The following is a 27,763-nucleotide window of genomic DNA, read 5'->3' as shown; positions in this document are numbered from 1 at the left end:
CAGAAAAAAATCAGTGAGACTTTCACATAAATTTCTTCTAGTGTAGTCCAGACAAAGCTCTTTCTTCTCATCATAACCCATATCTCAGAGTCCATACATCTTACTACATCCAGATCTCTAAAACTCTGAACAGAATAGTACATCACACACTGTTTAAAACATTGCATGGCATCTTTTAAGCCAATGTTAAAAATGCTTTTTCATTCCCTCTGCAAATCAGTTCCAAAAGACCCAAAGGCACACAGTCAGGTTTCTTGCAGCAATACCTTGCTGTTTCCAAGTGTCTGTTCTAGTTACCTTCTCAATTCTTAGACAAAGCATCAGAATTAAAGCAGATTGTGACAAAGGGGGGTGATTTTAGCTGACAGTCTAAAAGGGAATCTTCTTGATAGAGGAAAAAGGCAATAGGTCAGAGGCTGGACATCATCTCTTTGTAAACATCTGGTAGAAAACAGCACCAGGAGACTGAGGCAAGTCTCACAAGGAGGAACAGTCTATAATAACCTTAAGTCCAACACCAACAACACAACTCCTCTAGTAAGTCTCCAACACCCAAACTGCCATGATCTAAGAATAAATCATTCAAACATGATGTTAATTGCAGTTACCTTCTTATTGAATACTTACCTTCTTATTGAATTATATCAAATGACAATGCCAAAAACATGACATAATTTTTTGCCCTCTACTGAGTTCAGCATATTCCTGTACATATTCCAAAATACAGTGTTATGAATACTAGAGGTGTTTACTCAGACACAAATTGACCAACATTCAAATGAAGGGGGTTTGTCAAGGCAAACATTACTTCTTCACAAAGGAATGTGTGGACACCAAAAGGCTGGTAAGTAAGCATACCAAGCTGGAAGACCACATGTCATTTATCCACAAATGATAAAGAGCACTGGGAATCATTTCATTGGCTGATGCTTAGCCTTACAATCTATACCAGGTTGGTTAACTTAAAAGAGAGAGAAAGGACACACACACACACACACATATACATAGAAGTAAACTTTTACTGGCAATCACAATATTTATTTCAAGAAAGAAGGATATATTTTACCTATACCATAGAAATTAATCATTCATATTAGTGACTAAGAGGGTAGAAAGACTAAGGGGCAAAGGTTGGCTCAGAATGATGTAGATCACTGTTTTCTAGACAGGACATGGCCATTGCATGACCCCACAGAGACTACTGTTATCTGAACAAGACCTGCCTATCAACTTACTGTACAGAATGGTGAAGGAGGTCAAAAAAGGCATCAAAATGGTATGCAGGGGTACTGGAGAGACTTTTCTAGTACTTCAATGCACTTGTTTGCAAAGCTTCACAGATTGGGTTTGATGCCCCCAGTTCCCACATAAAGCCACATGTACAAGATGGTGAATTAGTATGAGGGTTTGTTTTTGTTTTTGCAGTGACAGGAGGCCCTGGCACACCCATTCTCTCTCTCTCCACGCCCCCCTTTCTCTCTAGTTCCTTGTCAACAAAATAGCTATTGAAAAATAATAGAGGGTCTAGTTGGAAAGTGGAAAGGGTTCAAAAGAATGGGGAGGTGAGATGAGTGAAGATAATGGGAAAGGATTAGGTTTGAAATTTATTCTGTATGTGCATCAAAACTGTCAATAAGAATCATTTGAAAGAATATAAAAAAGAGGGCTGGAGAGACGGCTTAGTGGTTAAGGTGTTTGCCTGCGAAGCTAAAGGACCTAGGTTCGATTCCCCAGGACGCACGTAAGCCAGATGCACAAGGGGTACATGCATCTGGGGTTCATTTGCAGTGGTTATAGGCCCTAGCATGCCCATTCTCTGTCCCTCTTCTTTCTCGGAATCTGCTTATAAATAAATAAATTAAAAATTATTTAAAATACATAAAAGAGCCAGGCATGGTGGCGCATGACTTTAATCCCAGCACTCAGGAGGCAGAAGTAACATACATACACACACACATACATACATACGTATGTATGTATGTATGTATGTATGTATGTATGTATTTCTTGCCTGTAAGCTAAGCATGCCCAATATGTGTCTATCATCTTCAAATATGATCCTAAATATAGTAAGGTCAGAATCATTCTCTACAACTGACTATGCATATACAAGTACCCACTGTTAAAATGATTTCCTACACGAAAATGTAAAGGCTCACTGAGAAAACCCCCTCCCATGTTTCCTTTGTTTAATAATGACATACTGGAAGGAACTCTTATGCTCACCATCTTTGCCTCACGTAAATCTTTCTCTGCTATCCAATGTCAGTGTCATTCTAGTTTTGTCTTTGGCTCACCAAAATACATTTTATTACAAATTAATGACCCCAAAACAGGACTTTTCCTTGAAGGCACTTTAGCTTTTCTGACTGATGGACCAGGAGAAACATTGAAGAAAGGCAAACTGGGTAGATACTGGGAAAGGGCTCAGCAGGTAAGAGTGTTGGATATACAAACAAGAGGATATGAGTTCAGTACTAAGCCTCCACATAAAATCTGGGCATAGTCAGTCACACATTCCTGTGACCCCAGTACTGAGTGGCCTAACAATGTGACTAGAAAAGAGCATCTTCAGGTTCACTGAGAGATTCCATCTCAAGAGAAAAAAAAAAATGTGAGACAGTTGTAGGAGGACACTTAATTTTCCTTCTCTAGCCACAAGGTATACACATCTGTTTACAGAAATGCATAAACATACACACACACACACACTCTTACACATTTACCTCAGAATGCATCTGAGTAGGCAGAAAACTTCTCTGTAGAGGATATGTACAGCAGAGCTTGTAAGGGGACAAGCTTTTGACTAAATATTTCCTTGAATGGAACAATTACAATATATCACAGTCAAGTAATGAAAAGAAGGTAAAAGAACTGCAAAGATTAGGAAAGCAGGGAAGTCTCAGCCATTAACTTGAGATTACATCTTGGCCCTTATGTTTAGAAGACTGGAGAGTTATAAGTATTCATGCTGATCACATACATCTAGGAGATTAATAGTAGTCTACAAGTAAAAGCAGAAGCTAATCAGTGTACCTGACCCCCCCCAAAAAAAATCCTTGAAGGAATTTTGAGAAATTGGAAATAATTGTTCTAATGGCCAGAAATTTTTAATTTGCAAGAACTAAAAATGTTTTCTATCTGTAGATCTGCAAAAGGGCAAGACCTCCAGAAGAAAATGCAGGGCCACTGTTTGATAGGTTAATTTTGTTTTATATACTTCCATAGGAAGCATATAATATTATAATATGATATGATATTACATTCTATATTCATATAGGAAAGTATAAAAGTCAAACTCTTATCTAGATATCTATAGAAATTTTTTATTTTGAATAACAAATTTTCTAATCTCTTTACTAGTTTCTGATGTCTTACTTGTGGGAGGTTCGAAAAAAACCTCCACTGTAAGTCTGGGGGTTCATACAAAAAATTACAGGCATGTGGACTTTCAGGGACCGTCGGAAGGTTTCTGGCACTAGAATCTGCTTTATGTAACAGAGAGGTCCAGTTATCATAAACACTCTCCCTTCATGTCTTAACATCAATGTGTTTTATCAAAGAAATTTTATCAGTTTCTTTTTAGCTTTTTATGAATCAGGTCTCACTTGAGCCCAAGCTGAATTGTAACACACTCTGCATCACAAAATCATAACAATCTTTCTACTTCACTCTCTAAAGTGCAGTGGGGCATGTGCCACACCATTCCATGCTAAAAGTTGGGTTTTTTTGTATGTTTCCTCCCTTTCCCTCTGAGCAGTCAGTTCTCAGATCCAAGATTGTTTTTCTTTGTGCTTTTCTGATGATGGAAAGGGAGAGACAAATTTTTGGAATCTGTATTGTAAAAGCCTCTATGAGATATTCTAACTATAGAAATACTTTTGTGCCATATAATAAAAAGCTTTTCCGTTTTCTTCACTTATTTGAAACAGACAGTACAAGCATGCCAAGGGCCTGTTAGCACTGCATACAAATCCACACACAATCACTACTTTGGGCAGCTGCATATACTCGGTTAATGGGGAAACTGAACCCAGGCCTTCAGGCTTTGCAAGCGAGTCCCTTTAACCACTGAGCAATCTCTCCAGCCAGCCTCTGTGATTTCCCAGTAACACTCAACATTTTAAATCCCCCCATATTTTGTAGACCTGCTATCTCTTATCTGTTAAAACACAAAAAGAAAACTTCAGAATGTCAAGAAATATTACTTTTCCACTCAAATCACTGTATAGCTGCAGTTAGTTTAAAATGAGTTATATTAAAAGGATGTGTGTAGGCAGCTCTCCAAAGTGTGACAAAGATTTTTACCTATTTCAAAACTCATTGAAAAAGGAATTTCCATTTGTAAGGGCACCTATTCTCTGCAAGCTAGCTCTTACATAGGGAGAGACATTTACCTAAGTCTGCATTACAAGACTCACCTTTTGAGATATTATATTTTTAATATTTTATTTTTACTTATTTGACAGAGAAAGAATTGAGATTTGAGAGAGAAAGAATGTGCATACCAGGGCCTCCAGCCATTGCAGACGAACTCTAGACGTGTGCGCCCCCTTGTGAATCTGGTTAACATGGGCACTGGGAAATCAAACCTGGGTCCTTTGGCTTTGCAGGCAAATGCCTTAACCACTAAACCATCCCTTTACCCCCTTGATATATTATCTTAATGAAACTTCATAGTAGCTCATTTCAATGATGTATTAGTTCACTGTTGAATCTTTGATATATAAATGTTTTATGTTTCAACTGGTTAGACCTTTCAAAAAACATATTGAAGACTAAGGGAAACGGGATGAGTATGGTACTTCATGAAAAGTTCACACTGCATGAGCATGAAGACCTAAATTTAAATGATGAGGCTTTGTCACATATACCTGCTACAGATAGAAGGACCACAGTGCTCACTGATCAGCCAGTTTAACTAAAAACTCACAAGCTCCCGGTTAAATGAAAGACATCAAGAGAAGAAAAACAATAGAGGTGGACGCCTTATGTCTTCCTAAGGCCTCCAACTATGTGTGCATGGGGAATGCACAGATACACACACATGAACGTAAACTATACATATTACACACTCATAAAAGAAAAATCCTTATAAATAATAATAAAGTAATTATATCAATTATTTAACTTTAAAATCTGTGAAAATATGCTAACTTTAAAAGTTTATAAATTAATTAATCTATATGCATATGCATCTGTATAGATGGGAACAGCAGGGAATCTTGCCACTGCAAGTGAATACCAAATGCATTGGCAACTTCTGTTTCATGCTTTACATCTATGGGATGGAGCTGAGAATGGCAAGTGTGACAAGCAAGTACTTTTTGTTATTTTTATTTACTTATGTGAGAGCAACAGACAGAAAGAGAGAGAAAAGAGCCAGAGAGAGAGAGAATGGGCACACCAGGGCCTCCAGCCATTGCAAATGAACTCCAGATGCATGTGCTCCCTTGTGTATCTAGCTTATGTGGGTGGGTCCTGGGGAATAGAGCCTGGAACCAGGGTCTCAGGCTTCACAAGCAAACACTTAACTGCTAAGCCATCTCTCCAGCCTGACAAGCAAGCACTTTTAACTATTGAGCCATCTCTTGAACCTCCTAAACTGTTGAGGAAGTTTGAATGGATATCCCCCAATAAGGTGATTTTTTTTTTAAAGTTTCTTGGATTTAAAGATACCTGGCTGGAAGAAGTGTCACTGTGGACAGATCCTGGGGTCCAGCCCTAAGGTACATTTGGGAGCAGATCTGAATTACAGTGTAAAGACGTGTAGAGTGCTTAAGCTCTGCCTGGGGTTCCTGGAGTGTGCTTGCTTATGGTGCTGCTGGCGGAATTTCTCTCTGCATATAACTATGAAAGGGGGCCAGGTTCTTCCTCCATTATGGAAATTCCTCTGGATCTGTAAGCTTCAATAAATCCAGTACCTCTTATAAAGTGTGTCTAGTTTGGAGATTCATCCCAGCAGTATGGAGCTCACTGTGACAGATGCAAATTTAAATTTGTTGTTAAGATCAAGGTGAATATATACATTATGCTGTTAATATTTTGATGAACAACATCAGATGATTAACATTGAGAGCATGATTGTGTGGTAGACTTCATTTAAAAACAGATGCTAAGCCAGGCGTGGTGGCGCACACCTTTAATCCCAGCACTTGGGAGGTACAGACAGGAGGATTTCTGTGAGTTTGAGGCCACCCTGACTACATAGTGAATTCCAGGTCCGCTTGGGCTAGAGACACTACCACGAAAAAAAACAAAACAAAAAGAAACAGATGCTGCAACTTCAGTACATGGACATAATTAAGGACTAGGGCTGATTTGCCCCTGAGGCCAACCACTCATGCAAATTTAACAATTAGCCAAGCCACCAGACTATTAACTAACAAAATCACAAGTGGCAACATCTTCTCAATAATAACCTTAAATATGAACAGCAGGAAATAATCAAGTTTTTAATTTCCCACAAGGAATGTGCTAATTATGTGAGAACAGACATAACTACTAGTGAAGGATAAATGTCAAGAGACATAGAAATGTTAAAGACATTTATACAGCAAAGCAAACTCCTATCAGAGTTCACAGACAGCCTACAGCATAGAATATCTTTGCAAACTTTGGTTTTTTAAAATTTTTTGTTTTTATTTTTATTTATTTATTTGAGAGCAACAGAAAGAGAAAGAGGGAGGGAGGGAGAAAAAGAGAGAATGGGCGTGCCAGGGCCTCCAGCCACTGCAAACGAACTCCAGATGCATGCACCCCCTTGTGCATCTGGCTAATGTGGATCCTAGGGAATCAAGCCTCGGACCAGGGTCCTTAGGCTTCACAGGTAAGTGCTTAACCCACAAACTTTGTTTTATACAGGGAGTTAATACTTAAAATTGGTAAGAACTGCAAATATTAAGCAGTAAAAACATAATTGATAATTGTGCTATTTAAGTTCTGTTGTCAACTTAACTGGATTAGGAATCCAAACATCTTCCTCCTGGCTGGGTCTCAAAAGTAGTTTAAGGAAGGATCACCTAAAGAAGGAAGTCCTTCTTCCAAAGGGAAATCTTCCAGAATAAGCATCCCCCCAAGTTGTGGGATATATGTAAGAAAGGAGATGGTACTGTTCAGTTGGGCTATCAAATGATTGACACAATGAGTCCCCAGGGACTGGAATTACCTCAAAAATCTCATGCTGAGTGAGAAAAGAGCTAGAATCCTTCTGCTTAACACTCATAAAGAGATTACATAAGTTTCACAAATTTTCAGATCGCCTTTCACAGGTTGACTGAGTTAATACAAGAATGGATAAATGAACAGAACCATATTGATTATGACTGAGTAGTTATGCATAACTTTCATTATTTAACCCCAATTATTACCTCCATTATCCCTACCCACCAAATGTGTGCAGCTTCTTCCAGCTATGAATTCACAAGTAGACTTTACCCATATGCCTCATGGTAAACGATGCAAATATCATTTAGTTATTGTGGATACCTTTTCTGGATGGGTAGGAGACTTCCCCACCACAAACAAGAGAGCTAACACAGTAGCTCAGATATTGACTACAGAAACAGTCCCCCAATTTGTCTTTAATATGGTAAGACAATGTCCCAGAATTTATCTCCTCCATCTCCCGAACATTGCCAGTTACCTGCAGATCTCCTGTAAGTTTCACATTCCCTACCATCCCCAATCCTCCAACTAGGTTGAGAGAACTAACTGTACCATCAAAGAAACCCTCACAAAGCTAACTCTGGAACTAAAAATGGGATTGGATTAAATTTTTACCTCTAGCATAACTTAAACTTAGAGTCCAAACTAAAATGTTTTCCATGACCAGACCCTTTGACTCATATTGGAGGCCTATGATTCCCCCTGGACTCTCTTCTGATACTCCACTACTCACTACCTCATTATCTATTAGTGTCCTCCCATTCCTCAGAACACAACTGTGGAGTGATGGCTTAGCAGTTAAGGTGCATGTCTGTAAAGCCTAAGAACCCAAGTTCAATTCTCCAGTTCCTACTTAAGCCAGATCCACATGGTGGTACATTAATCTGGAGTCATTTGCAGTGGCAAGAGGCTCTGGTGTGCCCATCATCACTCTCTTTCTCTCCCCAACCCCTCTCTATCCATAATAAATAAATAAAAATAAATCTTTTTCAAAAAAAGAACAGAACTGTGGAGACACACTAACACCACCTTCCCCTCCTTGTATCCAGAGGTTCCTCTTTCTAAGTTAGAGATAGGAAACATGGTTCATATCACCCACCAATTTGTCTAAAAACGAGCAAAGACTAGACACGGTCATCTCATTAACCGCCTTGCAGCCAAACTCCATCTCTCCTGCTTGAAAAGACCCCTATTACCCTTTCCCCTCCTCCCTCTTTCCGGGTGACATTCACTAGCCCCACCTCTTAAAAGGATTATTACGCTTCCCCCTATACCTGAACAGGATCGTGTTGAAACGGATCTGCCAGATGGCACTCGCTTTCCAACAATTTCATCTGTTCCTGACTCATATACAGGAATACCTATGGTCGATTTCCCAGTCAATCTCCACGTTTGTGGATGTCATAGAAGAACTCTGGTTACAAGGACATGTCATTCCCTTCATACCAGAACAGATACAGTCCTTTACCATTGCCCTGTACTTCCTCCTCTTCCCCTGAGTCTAGGGGATGCCCTGCTACCCTTTCTTCTTACAGTAGTATTCTCTTATCGACAAAACTAATAATTGATAATTGTTCTCACACCAAAAAGCCTTCTTTATTTTGGCAACTTCCATAATTGTAAACAATATCCCATGGTAATGCCCTCCTTCCCCCGACTTTCCCCTTTGAAACTCCATTCTCCATCATATCCCCTTCCCCTCTCAATCTTTTATTTTGATGTCATCATCTTTTCCTTCTATTATGATGGTCTTGTGTAGGTAGTGTCAGGTACTGTGAGTCATGGATATCCAACCCATTTTGTGTCTGGAGGAGCACATTGTAAGGAATCCTACCCTTCCTTTGGCTCAGACTTTCTTTTTGCCATCTCTTCCACAATGGACCCTGAGCCATGGAAGGTATGATTGAGATATTTCAGTGCTGAGCACTCCTCTGTCACTTCTTCTCAGCACCATGGTGCCTTCTGAGTCATCCCAACATCACTGCTATCTGAAAAGAGAGGATTCTCTAACCAAAAGTGAGAGTAGCACTAATATATGGGTATGAACATTAAGAGAAGTGCTTACAGGGCAATTAGGTGAGCATAGTAAATACATTTAGCCAGACAGCAGCAGATGTTACACCCCTAGGGCTCATGACTACTCCTGTTGTAGGTTTTCATTATCGGGGATGTATTCCCTCCCACGGAGCAGGCCTCCAGTCCAATTAGAGAGTGGCTGGTTTCCCCCATACCAGATGTGCCACTATTGCACCCCTTGGCTCATTTGGCCCCACTGGCCAAATATAAGGCTTGCAGTTTCCACTGTTGGGTATCTTCACTGGTGATTTCTCTCTCTCCCACTGAACTGCATGTAGGGTGGCTTTTTCCAGTTTTCTGTCAGCTGATCTATATGGAGGAGGTTTTCAGCTCAACTCCAGCAGGATTTCTCTGTGACCTTGTAGCCCAAGTACACTCCTCCTCTGGGTACACTTCCTTATGGTAACTTTTCTAGGTGTCATCTATTCCTTACCTCCTCTTACAGATAAAACATAACAGGCTTATAGACCCTCTTCCCATTGCTATACCCAAGAACACTTAGGATCACTCATGTTTCTGCTACACCAGACATTTGTGTCACCACTGTGGCACAAACAGGACCTGCCATCGAGTCTCTCCTAATACTAAACTATACCTACTTATGCCCTGACATTATAATTGGACCTATTTGATAGTATAAAAGTAATCAAGAAATATTCCATCAGGGAATCACACAGAGACCATGCATGGAAAAATCTCACAGAGCAGTCTAAAAGAGATAGCATAAATTTTGGTATCTATAAGACTCCAGCCTACCATCAAGACTCAGGACAATTCTCTTGTACCAAACTTAAAAAATGATCCCCTATGGATACCGTCTATCCAAAGGTATCTTGAACATAAGCATCTCTTCCAGCTATTTGGAATATTTAAACACTCAAAACATCTAGGTTCAATTAGCTGGTGATACCATAAACAAGCATTGTTTTGTATAAAAGAGGGAAACTCAGTCCACCAATTATTAGCTAATAATCTCATGGGCCTATCTGTTAAGTATAATGAATATGTTAATGTCACTGGAAATAGAATTATCAAACAAGTCCATTCCGTGCTCCATACAGAAACAGCACTTCCAGTCACCACAGTTCTCTAACAACATTGCATATGCATCAATTGTAACCCTCTTTGACCACATCATAAACCATATCCTAATTTTTCTGTTAAACAAAACATTTCCCTGCCCACTGCCAAATGGTTGCCATGGTATGGGCCTTCCTCTGCAATATAATGGCCCTTCAAGCCCCACCAGCTAACTTCTCTAGAATCTGCTCCACTGGACAGATCCTCCCCTTACTGCCATTCCTAAGCCCCTCCTCGCCAGAATACATGGAGTCTGCTCTCCAACTGTGATGATAATTTAATCCTCCAAGATCCCAAACAGTCAGTGGTCACAACAGCCGTAATTCTGCCTATTCCATACATTTTGGTAGGTATACAAAATGAAGTATCTAAGCCTGCATCTTTACCAAAGCTGCTAATATCACCACACAAGTTCTTGTAGAAATTGACCAAGAAATGAAAGAACTTCAAACCTCAGTATTACAAAACAGAGACACTGATTTTGTATTAGTGAAGCACCATACCAGCTGTCAGTAACCCCTGGAATGTGTTGTTTCAATATTACAGACAATTCCAATATTATTCAACAACAGATAGACAAACTAAAATAAGTTGTTAAAATCCACAAGAGCAACCTTTGGTCAGGTTTAGGAAAATGGTTTCCATGGTTAAGCTCTCTACAGAGCTAACCCTTTGATTAGTATTCTTCTCATCGAAATCATAGCTCATGGTGTGCTCAACTGTCTATTGTGACTCATCAAACCAAGAAATCAATTCTATAAAAATGATGTACTTCAACACTCTGTACAGGCCATAGCCACAACCAATCACCCATAGTAATCTGCTTCTTCCCTCTAGTAATTCTCAAGGGTTCACAATGAAAAAGAAAGAAGGGGAGGAGGGATAAGAACCAGACACCAGACAGCCAGAGCATCCCAAGCTCAAAGGAGAACTCCACCTAAATCCAGAACCAGGAGTTAAATTGCCAGACCTAACTTTAACCCACTGGGCAACAGGACAAATTCAGAGACTTATATTGACCCTGCTCCCTTTTTCTTGTCTTCAGGGTCTGGAATGAAAGATTTATGAATCACTGACCTGACTGAAAATCATTTTGGACTATAAAACTAACAAGTTTAAAGATAGCTAGACCCTGGAGTTACCAGGCCACTTAAGAAACAGCCCTAATCCTCTCTCAGTGCATGATTAGTAAACAGAAGAAGGGCTTCTGTCTTCCCATTATTCACTCCCAAAGAAAAGTAAACAGCAGATGCAGACAACCTAAACTTTGTTTAACCCCACCCCCACTGCCTCCATCTCAGACTGTCCTGAAGCCTAACTCCTTAAAATCCCCAATGCACAATGGGGCCACCATTGTCACTGAATGACAATGAGAACACATCATACCAAAACTTATAGGACACAATGAAGACAGTCCTTAGGGAAAAATTCATAGCACTAAATGCCTTGATAACAAAGATAGAGAGATCCCAAATCAATCATTTAATCATCCAACTAGAGACATTGGAAAAACAAGAAGAATCCAACCCATAAAGCTCTTGGAAGAAATGGATAAATTCTTGAACACATACCATCTACCTAAACTAAACTCAGAGAAGATTAATCTCCTAAACAAACCTATCACACCCATCAATATGGAAAGGGTAATCAAAATCCTCCCCAAAAAGAAGAGTCCTGGACCAGATGGCTTCTCAGCAGAATGCTATCAAACCTTCATGGAAGAACTGAAACCAATTTTTTTCAAACTGTGCCACACAGTGAGAGAACAGGGAAAGCCCTCCAACTCCTGTCATGAAGCTAGTATCACCCTAATACCAAAACCAGACAGAGATACAAGAAGAAAATTATAGGCCTATGTCCCTGATGAACTTAGATGCAAAGATCATGAAACAAAATCCACACAAATGGAATTCAACAACACATAAAAAGCATTCTCCACCTTGATCAAATAGGCTTTATAACAGGAATGTAGGGCTGGTTCAACATACAGAAACCTTGCAATGCAATACACCACAAAAATAAGCTTAATTATAAAATCCACATGATCATCTCAATAGATACAGAAAGAGCCTTTGACAAAGTACTACATCATATCACGACCAAAACCTTGGCAAGAATAGACCTGGATGGTTTATACTTCAACATAATAAAGTCCATATATAAAGCACCTGAAGCCCAAATAATACTTAGTGGGGAAATATGTAAGGAATTCCCATTGAGATAGGAACAAGACAGAGAAGCCCAAGCTCTCCTATTCTCTTCAACATAATAGTAGACGTGTCCCCTACCACAGAGATTAAAGAAAACACTTATGGGCTGGAGAGATGGCTTAGCGGTTAAGCGCTTGCCTGTGAAGCCTAAGGACCGCGGTTTGAGGCTAGGTTCCCCAGGTCCCACATTAGCCAGATGCACAAGGGGGCGCACGCGTCTGGAGTTCGTTTGCAGAGGCTGGAAGCCCTGGCACGCCCATTCTCTCTCTCTCCCTCTATCTGTCTTTCTCTCTGTGTCTGTCACTCTCAAATAAATAAATTAATTAAAAAAAAAAAAGAAAGAAAACACTTACATTGGCTCCAGGATCATGAATCCATTCAGTCTAAGGGGAGTGGACAGGACCAAGACACTAGTGTTCTGTTGATGCCCCAAGGCTAAGTAGAAACATCAGCTGGGGGATGCTAGGGATTAGGTGTAACTAAGACCCAGGCCTAGTCCCTGAACAACTTACAGAAAAAGCAAACTTCACATAACTACACTACACTCCAACTTGCCTGCAAGAAATAGGAGAGGAGGAGGATGTGCTCTGCTAGGGGCCACTTTCGCCCAGGGGAAGCTTCAGAGGTGTCAGCTAGGCTGGGCCTTAAGAATATTACAACTAGTGAAGGAGATAAGGAACACAGAAGAGGGAGCACCTGCCTAGGGCAGAGGCAGGGAAATGTGAACCACATCATCAGAGCTAGGGCTTGTAAGGAAGAGAAGGACAAAGCTATGCCAGCACAGGACGAATCTTCCCTAAACCCAGTTCACAGTAACCAGAGGCCAGAGCAATGGTGAATTCCACCAGCCACCAGCCACTGCTGGGAGCACCCGCATTCAAAAACAGAGGATGGTTACTCAATCACTCCCGGTAAGCTCTCTCCAAGAAATAAAGGGTACTGGCAGGTGCAAGCATGACCTATGAAGAGCACAAGTGAGAGGTTACCAGGGATCAGGTACAGCAGGTATGAAGCAGCTCAGGAGATCCAGCCTACAATTTCATCACCTAATATGCAGACTCAGCAGGCTGAAGTAAACACTGGCAATCTTAAAATGGAAACAAATGCCATTTCCTTATTGTTGGGCAAGTAAATGATTTCCAGGGTAGAATATCACAAAGGCATTAACAACAATGTAGCCAATTTTTAATTAGTGAGGAACAGTTTTGTCTAAATAAAGAGGCAGACTACAGAGCTGAAGGACAGTCTATGACATTTGTGGTGGTGACTTGGTTTTTATTTTTGTAGTGGAAGATACTGAACCCAGGTCCTCACACTTCCTAAGCACATGTACAGCAAAGTGTGGTGGTACATGCCTTTAATCCTAGCACTCAAGAGGCTAAGGAAGGAGAACTGCTGCACCTTAGCTGCTGAGCCATCTCTCCATCCCTACCCTTACTTTTGATTAAAGAAGTTTCTCTTTTCAGATTGTGCTGACCATTGAGGGAATTCAAAACACATGAAAGTGCTGAGAAGTGATTGTGGAATGTTCAGTGCTGAGAGACCCTGTCATATCCTCCAAGGATCAGGGCCCATTGTGAACGAGATGGTAGAAAGACCATAAACGCTAAAGGGAAGGGAGGAAAACTTTGAGTACTGTCTCCCAGACAGAAAATGGCCATTGCATTCATGGCCTCACAGAAACTGATGCTACAAACAAAATACCTGCAGAATATGAGAGCAAATAGACCATGATGACATTAAAATAGATAAAATTCCTTGGAAAGAAGAGTTTCAGTGAAGTGGGGCTACTGGAGGGGGAACAAACAAAGGTAACAGGAGGGAATTATGAACAGGATATCCATTGTGAATGTGTATGCAGGTTGTCAGTATACAGTTAGAAAAACAAAAGAAGCAGAAAAAAATGATCACACGTCACCATTAAAATGCACTGTTATAGAACAGGAAATATGGAAAATGTCCAGTACAAATTAGTGAATTTAAAAATTTAACAAAGGGCTAGAGAGATGGCTTAGTGGTTAAGGCACCTGCCTGCAAAGCCAAGACCCAGGTTTAATTCCCCAGAACCCATGTAATCCAGATGCTCAAGATGGCACATGTATCTGGAGTTCATTTGAAGTGGCTGGAGGCCTTGGCATGCCCATTCTCTTTCTCTCTCTTTCATAAATATTTAAAAATAAAACATAAAAGAAAAATAGTCAGATATGGAGCTCTATAGCAAGATAGAAATGTCTGACATTGGGGCTGCAAGCTTGGCTTCCTATAAAGAAAATAGCTTCCCACTGTCCCAGCATCCTCTGGGCTGGTCCTGCACAGGGTGTGGGAAGCCATCTCTAACTCCCTCTGAGGGAACAGTTCCTCTTCCATGGTCATCACAGCTACTAATTACCCCCACACAACCTGGATGACACCCTTATTTAAAGGCCCCTCCTATCTGGGCAACCATGATGGAGAACTCACAGGTTGCCCTTTCCTGAGCTGCCATTCACACCCATATTTTGAAACACCACCCTACATCTGTCCCTGATTATATTGGGACTAGAGTACTTATCTACATATGATGAAAATCAATGTTTTTCTCAAACAGAGATGGGCAAAGCAAAAGGCAAATGCCATACTCAGACAGACCCCTGAGCATTCAAAGTGGCATGGCAACTTTTCTCTGAGGTCTGAGCAGGAAGCTGGTAATCGTCTGCATTTTATTCAGGGATGCTCTTAAGACTCATATGCTTCATGTTTCAAGGATGGCAAACACAGCAGCACTAATGTCCAGGCCTTCTCTCCTGACTCATTTTATACACTGGCGTGAGGCTCTCCTAGTCTAGAGACCCACAGAATCCTAAAGCTAAAAGCAAGATTTCCCAGCCTGATCATACATTGCTTAGAACTCATTGTTTTCTAGGAGCTCCCCAAAGGTGCTGGGGGATACTGAGCTGGCTCCATCCTGTTTCTCTGGGGAAGGGCCTGCTTCCAGGAGAGCCACTGTATGCTACAAAGGAGCGCTCCAGAGATGCCTAATGGTCACGGCATGCTGCACACACTGCACCTGCATGTACCTCAGGCTTTGTGCAGGTCTTCTGCATGCTCTGGTGAACTGTTTGGGCAGTCTAGAGAAACTGGTATACATTCCAGACAAAAAGAGGTGGTTGGCTCTGGAAGCTACCTGAGCTCCTGAAGGGCCCACCTGGGGCAGTCTGTGGTGTAGCTTCTTTGAAATTGAATCATTCCTTCCTGGAAGGAGGAGCTGGGCTCCACAGAGTCAGGAAGTAAATGAAACTAACTAGCATTCCACAAGGAGGAGGAGGGATGTACTAAGTTAGGCCAACCCTACTGGACTACAGAGCCCTTCAGAGAACTCCAAGAGAGGTACCCTGGCCTAGGTGGGAACCATGTAATACTCAAATCGGAACTTCCACACTGCACTCACTGTGGACAGAGGAGAGAATGGACGGGCTCAGGGAAGCAGTAGACAGCTGGGGATGATAAAAACCAAGAGTAGCTCCTGGGAATGAGTGGACATGTGGGGATAGGCAGCAGGAGGGCTTGGCAGGACTGAGCAAGCTGAGACAGCAGAACAGTGCCATTGCTTGCCAATTTTGGCTGTCTCGGTTTAGGCTACAGCCTCCTCCTCTTTAACGATAGACCTGTAACAGGGAAAAAAAGAAAAACATTGAGAGCAGAGAGAGATTTTTTACAGCCCCCTTATCCCTTTGGCAGGACAAGAGTCCTGGATAACAAAGCCTTACAAGCCCCTTTCTTTGTCATGATGGATCCACTTACTTTGGGACAAGTCTTAGCTGGCGATTCCATCTTTTGGATGTGGACATTTAAGTGGAGTGATTCTGATGTCCTAGGAGTATTCAATGAGGGATCGATGGGGTATGCAGCTTTACCTATGCTTAGATAAAACAGGGACCCTTTGGCATCCCATCTTGTTTAAGCATCCACTGTAGAATTTCCAGAGTGTCCCTGTAATGTACACTAATTTTCTGAGCCAACTGGTAAATAAGAAATATTTTCTCCGTCAGTGACATCTTCTAGACCTGCTCCCTATCTGAGTGTTTTTTCTATTCTTCTAAAGGGGTATTTGTTATTCAGATATTACTTATCTGTCCCAAAACCATGGGCATGTATTCCAAGGACCTGTGCTTCTGGATCAATAATATCACAGCCTCCACTGCCATGCTGCTGCCCTGAGGCTTCATAGACCTCTGCCTATTGCGAAAACATACAATTGGACTGTGACAACCTGGGGTCACCTAAGATCACCAGAGCCAGCAGACAAAAGTTCAGGACACAAAGAAATGGGTTTCTGGGTAGCTGGAAGGCAGAATGGAACCTGATGGCCAATGAACAGATATCAGACAATCTAGGTGTTCAGTTACACAGGCACCAGGTTGCAATAGCCTAGACATCAGGTAAGAGGGTTTCTCGAAGTCATGCAGGACAAACTTCAGGAGCCAGTGGGCAGTTTACATGGTAATAAGGGGCTACCACTTATTACCAATGACAAAGGGAGTCAATCTCACTCCAAACCCCAGCGCCTGGTCTTGAGCTCCAACTGTGGTCTCCTAAGCTGTCTTATTGAGACTTGATGTCTCTGTGAATCTCCACGCCTTTCGCCAATGCTCTTTCCCTCTTGGAATGTCTGATTTCACAGGAGCAGTGGGATAGACAGAATTAGCATGTCACCACTACCTGGCCAGGTCAAAGTGAGCCCTATGGTAACATACACATACAAGGACTTGGCTGAGAGGGGATGTGCTTAAATAAAGCCTCCCAGTAAGGAATTGCATGGTATCTGGATTCCAATTCATGTCTTACTGGCCCTAGGGCCACAAGAAAATGCATGCTGAATGGAATTGGAGGTGCAAAACCCAAATCTACTAGAGAAAGATCAAACAATGACTGCAGAGACCAAGGGAAGTGCCACTCACATGTGGTCTATGCCTAGAGTTGCACAGTGAGATAGTCACAGAGATCCAAAGAGAAATCAGTCATTCATAGACAAATAAGAGATAGAAAACAAGAGGCTCAGGAAGAACTCCTGAGGTATGGTTGTACCAGGAGCCTTTGTGCTGAATCCCTGTGTATATCCCAAAGTGCATATGGGAGACATGCACAGGAGAGGTGAGGAGTGAAGAATCATTTAATCAACTGGGCTGAGATAAGTTCCTTCAACTCATCCAGAAGCAGGGTACCTGGTATAACCTTCCTGAACCTCAGGTCAGGACCAATGTCCAGCAGGATTCATGGATGTGGTCTGGTGGCCCTTTACAAGAGGTCCAACAACTCCATAGCCCTGATGCCTTCCTGGACCCAGCCAGCCAAGGACTCCTGCATGGAGACAATGTCATGACAGTGGTCAGCAGGCCCCATCACACGCCTGGGCACGTAATGGTGAAGACATGGGCATCACAGCTTCTGTCCATTAGCTCAAAGATGCACATACTCCATGAAAGAGCCTCCCAGAGAGCACTGAAGCCCAGGTTGGGGTCCCTGAGCAGGGTGAAACAGGATGTCCAGTTTCTTACAACCATCTGACCCTGCCCCACAGATGGAGGAAAGAGGACATAGTGGGCCAAAGAAGCACTAGTACCTGGGACTCTTCAGTCAACGATGGGGAGCCACCATCCCATGGTGATCTACAGCTCATAGATTCTTTGCCCTGAGTCAGAATACCACCACACTAAGTATTTCTGGTTTAAGAAACACTGAAAAAGGTGATTGCTGACTCTCCCTTGTTTCATGGACAGCAAGCTTAATAAACATACATACGTCTCAAATCTTTCACAAGGCATAATTGAATTGGCATATAACTATATACTGAGCGACTGAGAAAACAACCTAGCTAGTAAGTTAGAAATGTTCTAATACACTCAGGCATGTACTCAACTATAGGGAATGTTCTATCTAATAGAGAGATTGATTCTAAATCCCTAACAGCATACTGAGAGGAAGACAGGGACAATACGCGTGGCACAGCACCACTGTTGCTCATGTGGATGCATCCATGGCTATACAAAACACAAAACAAACTTGTGGTGGTATGTGCTCATACAAATATTTTCATAGGCTTCATGACCAATGATCTGGTAAGAGATGGGTGAAAAGGCCAAGTTCAAGTTCCACTTTATCATTCACAGGAAATTTCTATCATAGCTTCCTAGGAGCTAAATTTTACCTAGTTTGCCTCAAGGGGTTAATAGGGGAAAAAAAACAAAAACTCAGTAAACCCCTAGGAGACTATCTCTGAACACAGACTTACAGGCTTACTCCCCTACACACCACAATAATATCTCCAGGTCTACCAGTTCCAACTGAAGCCAGTTTGTCCATAAACTGGGTGGTTCAGCTTTGACACAGTCCATGATAAGCCTCTAAATTGTGGGAACAAAGGGGTTTGTAGATGCCCATCTCCTTAGAGCCTTCAAAAACCTTTTTTTAAAATTTTATTTATTTATTTATTTGAGAGCGACAGACACAGAGAGAAAGACAGATAGAGGGAGAGAGAGAGAATGGGCGCGCCAGGGATTCCAGCCTCTGCAAACGAACTCCAGACGCGTGCGCCCCCTTGTACATCTGGCTAACGTGGGACCTGGGGAACCGAGCCTCGAACAGGGGTCCTTAGGCTTCACAGGCAAGTGCTTAACCGCTAAGCCATCTCTCCAGCCCCAAAAACATTTTTAACTTATTTATTTGCAAGCAGACGGAGGTAGGGAGAAGAGAGGCAGAAAGAGAGTGAGAACTCCAGGGTCTAGCCAATGCAAACGAGCTCCCGGGTACACGTGCCACACTGTGTACTAGCTTTACATGGGCACTAGGGACTCAAACCCAGGTTACTAGACTTTGCAGACAAGCGACTTAAATGCTAAGCCATCTCTCCAGTCCTGAACGGAGTTTTGTTTTGTTAAGGTAGGATCATGCTCTAGCACAGGCTGACCTGGAATAAACCATGTAGTCTCACGCTGACCTCAAGCACACAGCAGTCTTCCTACCTCTGCCTCCCATGCACAGATATTTTACAAAACAATATTCCAGGGGCTGGAAAGATGGCTTAGCAGTTAAGGTGTCTGCCTGCTAAGCCAAAGAATCCCGGTTCAATTCCCCAAGACCCAAGTAAGCCAGATGTACAAGGTGGCGCAGGCATCTGGAGTTTGTTTGCAGTGGCTGGAGGCCCTGGCACACCCATCCTCTCACTATCTATCTGCCTCTTTCTCTCTATGTCAATCTCAAATTTAAAAAAAGTTTAAGATGTCTTAGTGGTTAAGCGCTTGCCCGTGAAGCCTAAACACCTCAGTTCGAGGCTGGATTCCCCAGGACCCACATTAGCCAAATGGACAAGGGGGCATACACATCTGGAGTTTATTTGCAGTGGCTGGAGGCCCTGGTGCACCCATTCTCTCTCACTATCTGCCTCTCTCTCTCTCTCTCTCTCTGTCACTCTCAAATAAACAAAAATTAACAAAAAAAATTTTATAAAGCAATATTCCAGGAAGCCACTATATGAAACACAGAACTACAGTGATTCAGAATCATTACTGCTGAAATATATATATCAAAAGGAACAGAAACTCAAAGGTCAAAAATTAGTGCATTCCTGTGTAACATATTCAGTCACAAACCATATATGGAGACAATTGAGGGGCTAATTAGATGAGGGAACAGGACATTCCTCCCAACTACAAGGCTACTTGCTGCTCCCCTGAGAGGCAATACTCCACATGAGGCTACTATTGAGGTGATAACCCAGGGGCGACATTCGTTATACACTCCAGGAAACCAGAGACACGCGTGCTATGGACATATGGTACTAAACACTCCTGAAACCAAGGCCACGAAGATAGAAATTGAGGTGACAAGACACCATGGAAAGTTTGGAAAGAAGAGTCGCAACTCAAAGACATTCATTCCAATTAGGTGCCTGTACCTAAGGAGAACAGGAGTGGCAAGTGACTGCTTAAATGGAATTAAGACAACCTTCATAGTTTTCCTGTCATGTGTCGTTATGTTCAGAGTTAAAAACTTCAGGGCTGAAGAGATGGTGGTTAAGGCACTTGCCTGAAAAGCCTAAGGACCCAGGTTCAATTCTCCAGGTCCCACATAAGCCAGATATACAAGGTGGCATATGAGTCTGGAGTTCGTTTGCAATGGCTAGAGGCCCTGGCATACCCATTCTCTCTCCTTCTTGCTCTGTCTCCCTTTCTTTCTCAAAGAAATAAATAAACTTTAAAAAGAACTTCTTCAGGGCTGGGGAGATGGTTTAGTGGTTAAGGCATTTGCCTGCAAAGCCAAAGGAACTCAGTTTGATTCCCCAGGACCCACATAAACCAAATGCACAAGATGGTACATGCATCTGGAGTTTGCAGGGGCTGGATACCCATATTCATTCATATTCTCTCTCTCTCTCCTTCTCTCTCCCTCTGTCTGACTCTGTCTCTCTCAAATAAATAAATAAAAATAAAACGTTAAGGGCTGGAGAGATGGCTTAGTGGTTAAGCGCTTGCCTGTGAAGCCTAAGGACCCTGGTTCAAGGCTCGATTCCCCAGTACCCACATAAGCCAGATGCACAAGGTGGCGCACGCGTCTGGAGTTTGTTTGCAGTGGCTGGAAGCCCTGGTGCACCCATTCTCTCCCTCCCTCCCTCTTTCTCTCTCTGTCAATCTCAAATAAATCAATAAAAATAAACAAAAAATTAAAAAAAAAAACATTAAAAAAAGGACTTCTTCAAAAAGCCCTTTGTTCCAATCCCAAGAGAAAAAATGAACAAGACCCTGCCTATTTGAAATATGTTATGTGAGACAAATGCTTTATCATAAAGAAATACTTGCAGGGATGTGGAATATTAGGAACATGATGCTAGACCTAAATGGAGCTGGGGCTGCTGCTCAGGGTTCTGGATTTGAAACCCCACTTGCCATACACTTGAAAATCTCAGGGGGAAAATGGTGGCCCACTGTAAGGAAAGGCAGCATAGAAAGTCAGGGAGAATTAAAAGTTATTGAGAGAAAAAAAATCCTTACTTTATAATCTACCTGGGAGACCCAAACACAACTGATAAAGTTGTCCAAGGAATTAATACTTCCTTTCCTAAAGACAGAATGTTTAAAAATAATGTAAATGACTTCCAGGTAAGATGGCAGCATATGACCTGTGCCAAACCAGCCTAGGGAGGGATTTAAGTAAAAGCCCAGCAAACTACATTCTTCTGAAAAGTGAAGGAGTATAGGTTATTCTTAGACACAGCAGAGAAGCTGGAGAGACCAAGATCCAACAGAAAGGAGGAAAATGGCCAGAACACCACTGAGGTGTACCACCCCACAGGCACGCCAAGTGGTGGCAGCAGCAGAGACCAAACAAGACTTTTCAACTTCATCAGCTTTCTTGCAAACTTAAGAAATCTGAAGATCAACTAAGGAGCTACTGAAAGGGACACAGGCAGAAATGCATGAGCAACTCTAGAAGTCTGAATTCTCCTATCCCCTACCATCAGAACCTTGAACCTCTAGCATTCAGCCTCCAGTGGCAGGCAGTTCAGCCAGTATAGCTGATCAGAATTCCAGCTCCACTAAACAATGGAGGGATTGAGGTAGGTGAGACTGGAAGCCACCCCAAAAGGTGATGAGGCTGACTGAAAAACAACAACAACAACAACAAAAAAAACCAGGTACATAGGCCTGCATTGGAAGAGCTAATCTCCCTTTCCTTGTCAGGGCAGGATAAAGGTTATATTTTCTTCGTTGGCTTTACCATTTTCAAATAACCTGTATTTGGGGGTCTGAATATTGTTGCCTTTGATGCTTTCATATTTATAGGGCCTTTGTCTTTTCCTTCTGTCATTATCAGGGGCAGGGTCTGATCCAGATCCAGGCTGACCTGTAACCCAATTCAGAACAGAAATCTTGACCTCCACAGCTGACAAGATTAAGCATGTAGAACAACACATACCCTTAGGGATTTGGGCTTTATAAGACTGTTTGTTTTAATTCCTACAATTGCATACTGTGTGCTGGTCTTTACTGAATGTATGTATTGCTTAGTTGAAGATTAGAATTTGCCAGTAAATTGTTCCACCCAGTGCACTAGAAAACTTGCTTAGCAAGCAAAATCAACACCTAGGATTACTTCTGCGACTGGATTGGGGGACAAGATCATATCCTGAAAGTATATAAAGGTAGATTGCAGCATCTAACAACACTACAGATAAGTAGAAAAACCAAGCATCAAATCGATTCAGGATGCAGAAGGTGCTACAATATAATACAAGAAATTCAAAGAATCAAGACAATACAGTACCACCAAAAATTATAAATCCATCAGAAATGATCACCAATGAGACTGTTTCAGATGAAATGCCTGACTCAAAGAAATCAAAGAAGAAATGAAAGGAATCAAAGAAGAAAACAAACTTCTGAAAGAGAACACAGGAAGCCTGCTTAATGAAATGAGGTAAATGAATAAAGAAATAGAAATACTGAAGAAAAACCAAGCTGATATCCTAGCTCTGAAGAATAGAGTCAGTTAAAAAAAAAAACTCTGTGGAGTCTCACCAGTAGAATGGATGAAGGAGAGGACAGAATAGTTAAACTAGAAGACCAGGTAGCAGACCTAATACAGTCCAATAAAGAGAAAAACAGCCTAACAGGAAGGTTGAATGGGGATTTCAAGATATCTGGGACACTGAGAAGATCAAACATAAGAATTCAGGGTTTATGGGCTGGAGAGATGGCTTAGCGGTTAAGTGCTTGCCTGTGAAGCCTAAGGACCCTGGTTCGAGGCTCGGTTCCCCAGGACCCGCGTTAGCCAGATGTACAAGGGGGCGTACACATCTGGAGTTTGTTTGCAGAGGCTGGAAGCCCTGGCGCGCCCATTCTCTCTCTCTCCCTCTATCTGTCTTTCTCTCTGTGTCTGTCGCTCTCAAATAAATAAATAAATAATTTAAAAAAAATTTTTTTTAAAGAATTCAGGGTTTAATAGAAGGAGAAGAACTTGAACCCACAGGCTTAGTAGGTGTTTTCAACAAAATCATAGAAGAAAAATTTCCCCAACATGGGAAAGAAATGCCAATGCCAATAGAGGAAGCTTTTAGAACACCAAACAGACAAAACCTGGAAAGAACCTCTCCTCACCATGTTATAATTAAACTACTAAACACACAAACCAAAGAAAATACATTGAAAGCAGTTAGAGAGAAAAAGCAAGTCACCTACAATGGCAAGCATATCAGAATCACTACAGATTACTCAACACAAACTTTAAAAGCCAGAAGGGCTTGGAATGGTGTATTCCAAGTTCTGAAAGATAATAACTGTCAGCCAAGATTACTTTATTGTGCAAAGCTATCTATCCAAATTGATGGAGAAATAAAGACATTCCACAACAAAATCAGGCTAAAAGAATTTATGACAACTGAACCAGCTCTACAGAAAATACCTGAAGGTATTCATGCTGAAGAAAAAGCAAAACACACAGGAGGAAATAAGAAAAAATAAGCCACACTCAAATAACAGTTAAAACAAATGAGTAAAAGGAAAACAGGAAACACTGCAAAATAAGAATGGCAAGAATAAATGCACATCTTTCAATAATAACTCTTAATATCAATGACCTCAACGCACCAACTGAAAGACACAGGCTTTCAGACTGGAGTAAATGTCAGGATCCTGCCATTGGTTGCCTCCAGGAAACTCATCTCTCAATAAAAGATAGATACCGTCTTAGGGAGAAAGGATGGAAAATGGTATTTCAAGCAAATAGGGAAACAAGCAGGGGTTGATATCCTAATATCTGACAGGACAGACTTCAAACCAACATTAATGAGGAAAAGTAAAGAAGGTCATTTTATACTGATTAAAGGAACACTCCAACAGAAGGACATTGCAATCCTAAACATATATGCACCTAACATGGGCTCCCAGTTTCATCACACAAAACACTATTAGACTTAAGGCCACAGATAACATCAAACACAATTGTAGTGGATAACTTGAATACCCACTCTCATCAATTAACAGGTTATCCTGGCAAAAATATACAGAGAGACATCTGAATTAAATGATGTCATGGAACAAATGGACCTAACAGATTATCTAGAGAACATTCCATCCAAATACTGCAGAGTATCCTTGACACACACAGGGAATTGGTGAGAAAGACAAGTGTCTGTGAAGGTGTGAACAAGAGTTCCCAGAAAAGCACTGACTCTGCTATACCTAACTCCAGCAAGGTTGAATGGACTGATCAAACTTTTGCAATCACAGAAAGATGAAATGTCAGAGGTAAATTACCTGGGGCTACCTTTATTTAGCCCCACCTTATTGCCCACCTCTGTGTCTGAACTAACATCTTGGTGACTATCAGTTGATCAGGTGTAATCCTTTTGGAAATGCAAGAAAAGATGCCAGCTTCCATCAACCCAAGGGCTAAGAATGTCATCAGATAGCAGCTGAGACCTATGGTGGAGACATCCCCCTTTACTATAACCCATCTACCTGATGGTCAGCCAATGTGCTTTTTTTGTGTAATAGTAGAGGCATAGACCTATCTGCTAATAGGTTGACTTCCAGGAGAGCATATAAAATGTACAAAAGAGGTCCAGACTACCAGGGAGTTGTTCACCTGGCTGGCCAAAGTCCCTTTAACTCAGCCAGGGGTACAGCACTGGCTAAATCACCCTTTCTGACAGTTCCATGGCCCCAATGGCCTCCAGGACCTATGGGCATGGTCCTGTGACCCTGAGCACACCAAACAACAACACAGCAGTGCTGGCATCAGGCAGCCCCTCCACAAGCACCCCAGGAGGCCTCCTCTGGAGCTTGGCAGCTCAGTGACACTGTGAAGCTGCCAGCCTCCAGGGTTCCCACATGAAGCTGGCTGCACCTCCAGGGACCGCAGGACTGGGAACAAATGTGCAGACACAGGGTGAAAGCTTCCCTCGCTTGGCTCAAAGACCCACATACCACTGCTGGACAAAGACCCCCGAGGGTGCTGCAGCTAGGACTGGGGTCCCCCGCACAGGACACCAAGGTTGTTGGCCCATCCAGCCCCTGTGCCACAGCCAGAGAGACAAGGCCAGGGTGGCCCTAACTGAACACTTGAGTCTGGGAACTCACAAGTCAAAGATGGGATCTGAGGTCACCCACCCTGATCAGACACTCAGATTCCCTGCCCCAGATCATGATGTTACACTCACCACTTCTGGCTAGTTAAACATCCTTCTGATATCCCTGCAGCCGGGTGGCACACGTCACAGAATCAGCAAAGTCATTGAACTCTAGGGAAGTGAATGATCCCAGAGGCAGAGGCAACATAGCAGACAGGTAGTATGCTCAGACACAAAGGTCCTGGACTGCAGAAGCCTGCCTCCTGCTTTGTCAGAGTGCCTGATTAGACAGTGCATGCCACTGAACAGTGCTTTAAGCCCCACCTACTCAGGCCCTGGCTGACAGTCTGGTAGGAAATGATGAGTGAAACCACAACAAGTTCCTTAGCTACAGGGACAGGCTTGCTGCTAAAATTTCAGCATTCGTGAGGCTAAGGCAGAACAATCAGCAGTTCAAAGCCAGCCTGCACTGTATGAGACCCTAGCTAAAAACTAAAACAAATATAAATATGAACATTTTTAAAATAACACATTTTCCTGGACATGATGGCTCTCATGACTTTAATCCCAGCACACTGTGAGTCAGAGGCCAACCTGAGACTATATGGTGAAGTCAGAGTCAGCCTGAGGTAGAGCAAGACCCTGCCATATAGAAACAAAAACGAAACAAAAAAATAAACCCATATTTTTCAATGCTATTGTGTTAAAGCAAAGCTTTCTGTGGGAGATTCTGTCCCTCATGCATAATTTGCACTTAACCTTGTATCATCATTGGAATTTTATAGATAGATAGATAGATAGATAGATAGATAGATAGATAGATAGATATCTTATTTACAAATAAGACAGCTATGAAAATCTTCCTTGAAATTTTTTTAAAATTTTATTTCTTATCAAAGTAAGGTCTCACTGTAGCCCATGCTGATCAGGCACTCGGTCTGTGGTCCGAGTCTGGCCCTGAACTCACACGGCTCCTACCTCTGCCTCCCAAGAGCTGAAATGAAAGGCATGTACCACCATGCTTGGTTTTCCAGCTACTGTTTTGAGCAAACAGTCTCAGCTTTGAAATGGAAAGAAATTCCCCCCAAACAACTGAAATTGTAATCATAACTTTCAAATACTTTTAAAGGTAACAGAGCCTCTCTATTAGATTTAAAACTGTTGACCTAAGTATATTTATTTTTATATTTAATCAATATATAAACATAAAACAGCATCTTTTATTCAAATCATGCAGATGCTTCTTATAAGACAATATTCCATTTTCTAAACTATCCTGGTGCTACATAACAGGCATGAAATTATGCAGTTGCTTCTTAGAAGGGGAAAGCCACAGTTAAGACACTCCCACGTTGTTCTATAGTGGTCATGGAATGGTCAGCACTCACTGAGGGCCATCTGCACGTATTACATTTCTAGAAAGAGCTTCCTTTAGAATCCCTGTGTTCAAATATTGGTAACTGTACCTGCTGGGCTGTGGGGAGTCTTCCTATGCTTCACTGTTCTGCATGAAGAATCGGGTCAGAACTGGTTATTATTTCATAGGCTTGCTCTGCGAGGTAAAGCAGAAGGAGCAGCACAGATACTGAAACTGGAATAAGACAGGAAAGGTCAGAAAGGCCCTTGCGCAAGAATGACAGAAAATATTGTGAAATATTCCATATTTCCATCTCACAATACATACATACAAACAATTCTTCAATAACACTTTACAGTCAAGGGTCGTCTCTCTCCTATCTATAAGAATATTATTTCCTTATGGAAGCAACACCTAATCTTGTATGAACATAATAATATTGACTCAAAATGTCATGCTTAACTAGGAAAATACAATCTGAAAACTCATAATTACAATGGAGAAATTGAGTATGTACTTATTTTTATTTATCCTCATTTCATCATAAACAAATTCATTATCTATCTATGACACCCACTAAGGTTACCTTCAAATTACTGGGACAAAGCACCTAAAAGCTGCTTGTGGGAGGTAAATATTTACTTTGGCTTGCAGATTGGAGGGGAAGCTCCGTAACGGCAAAGGAAAGAAAGCACGAGCAGAGGCTGGGCATCGCCTCTGCCACAGCGGGTGCAATCCCACAGCATGGCTATGGGCTGAACCCGGCAAGGC

General features: G+C 41.9%; 1 protein-coding gene and 1 pseudogene across 1 annotated transcript in view; one reads left to right on the top strand and one right to left on the bottom strand.

Annotated features, from left to right (window-relative positions):
- LOC101594800 (zinc finger protein 268-like) overlaps positions 1 to 27,187 on the bottom strand; it is a 41,922-nt gene extending 14,735 nt beyond the window's left edge. Inside the window, exon 1 of the mRNA XM_045139645.1 lies at positions 27,102 to 27,187. The gene's annotated coding sequence lies outside the window, so the exon portion shown is untranslated. The remainder of the gene's footprint in view (positions 1 to 27,101) is intronic.
- A 19-nt stretch (positions 27,188 to 27,206) lies between these two features.
- Positions 27,207 to 27,303, top strand: LOC123456491 (annotated as a pseudogene).
- Positions 27,304 to 27,763: the final 460 nt, after the last annotated feature.

The sequence above is a fragment of the Jaculus jaculus genome, chromosome 23, assembly GCF_020740685.1.
Source record: "Jaculus jaculus isolate mJacJac1 chromosome 23, mJacJac1.mat.Y.cur, whole genome shotgun sequence".
NCBI lineage: Eukaryota > Metazoa > Chordata > Mammalia > Rodentia > Dipodidae > Jaculus > Jaculus jaculus.
This window is presented reverse-complemented; position numbering and strand designations above follow the sequence as displayed.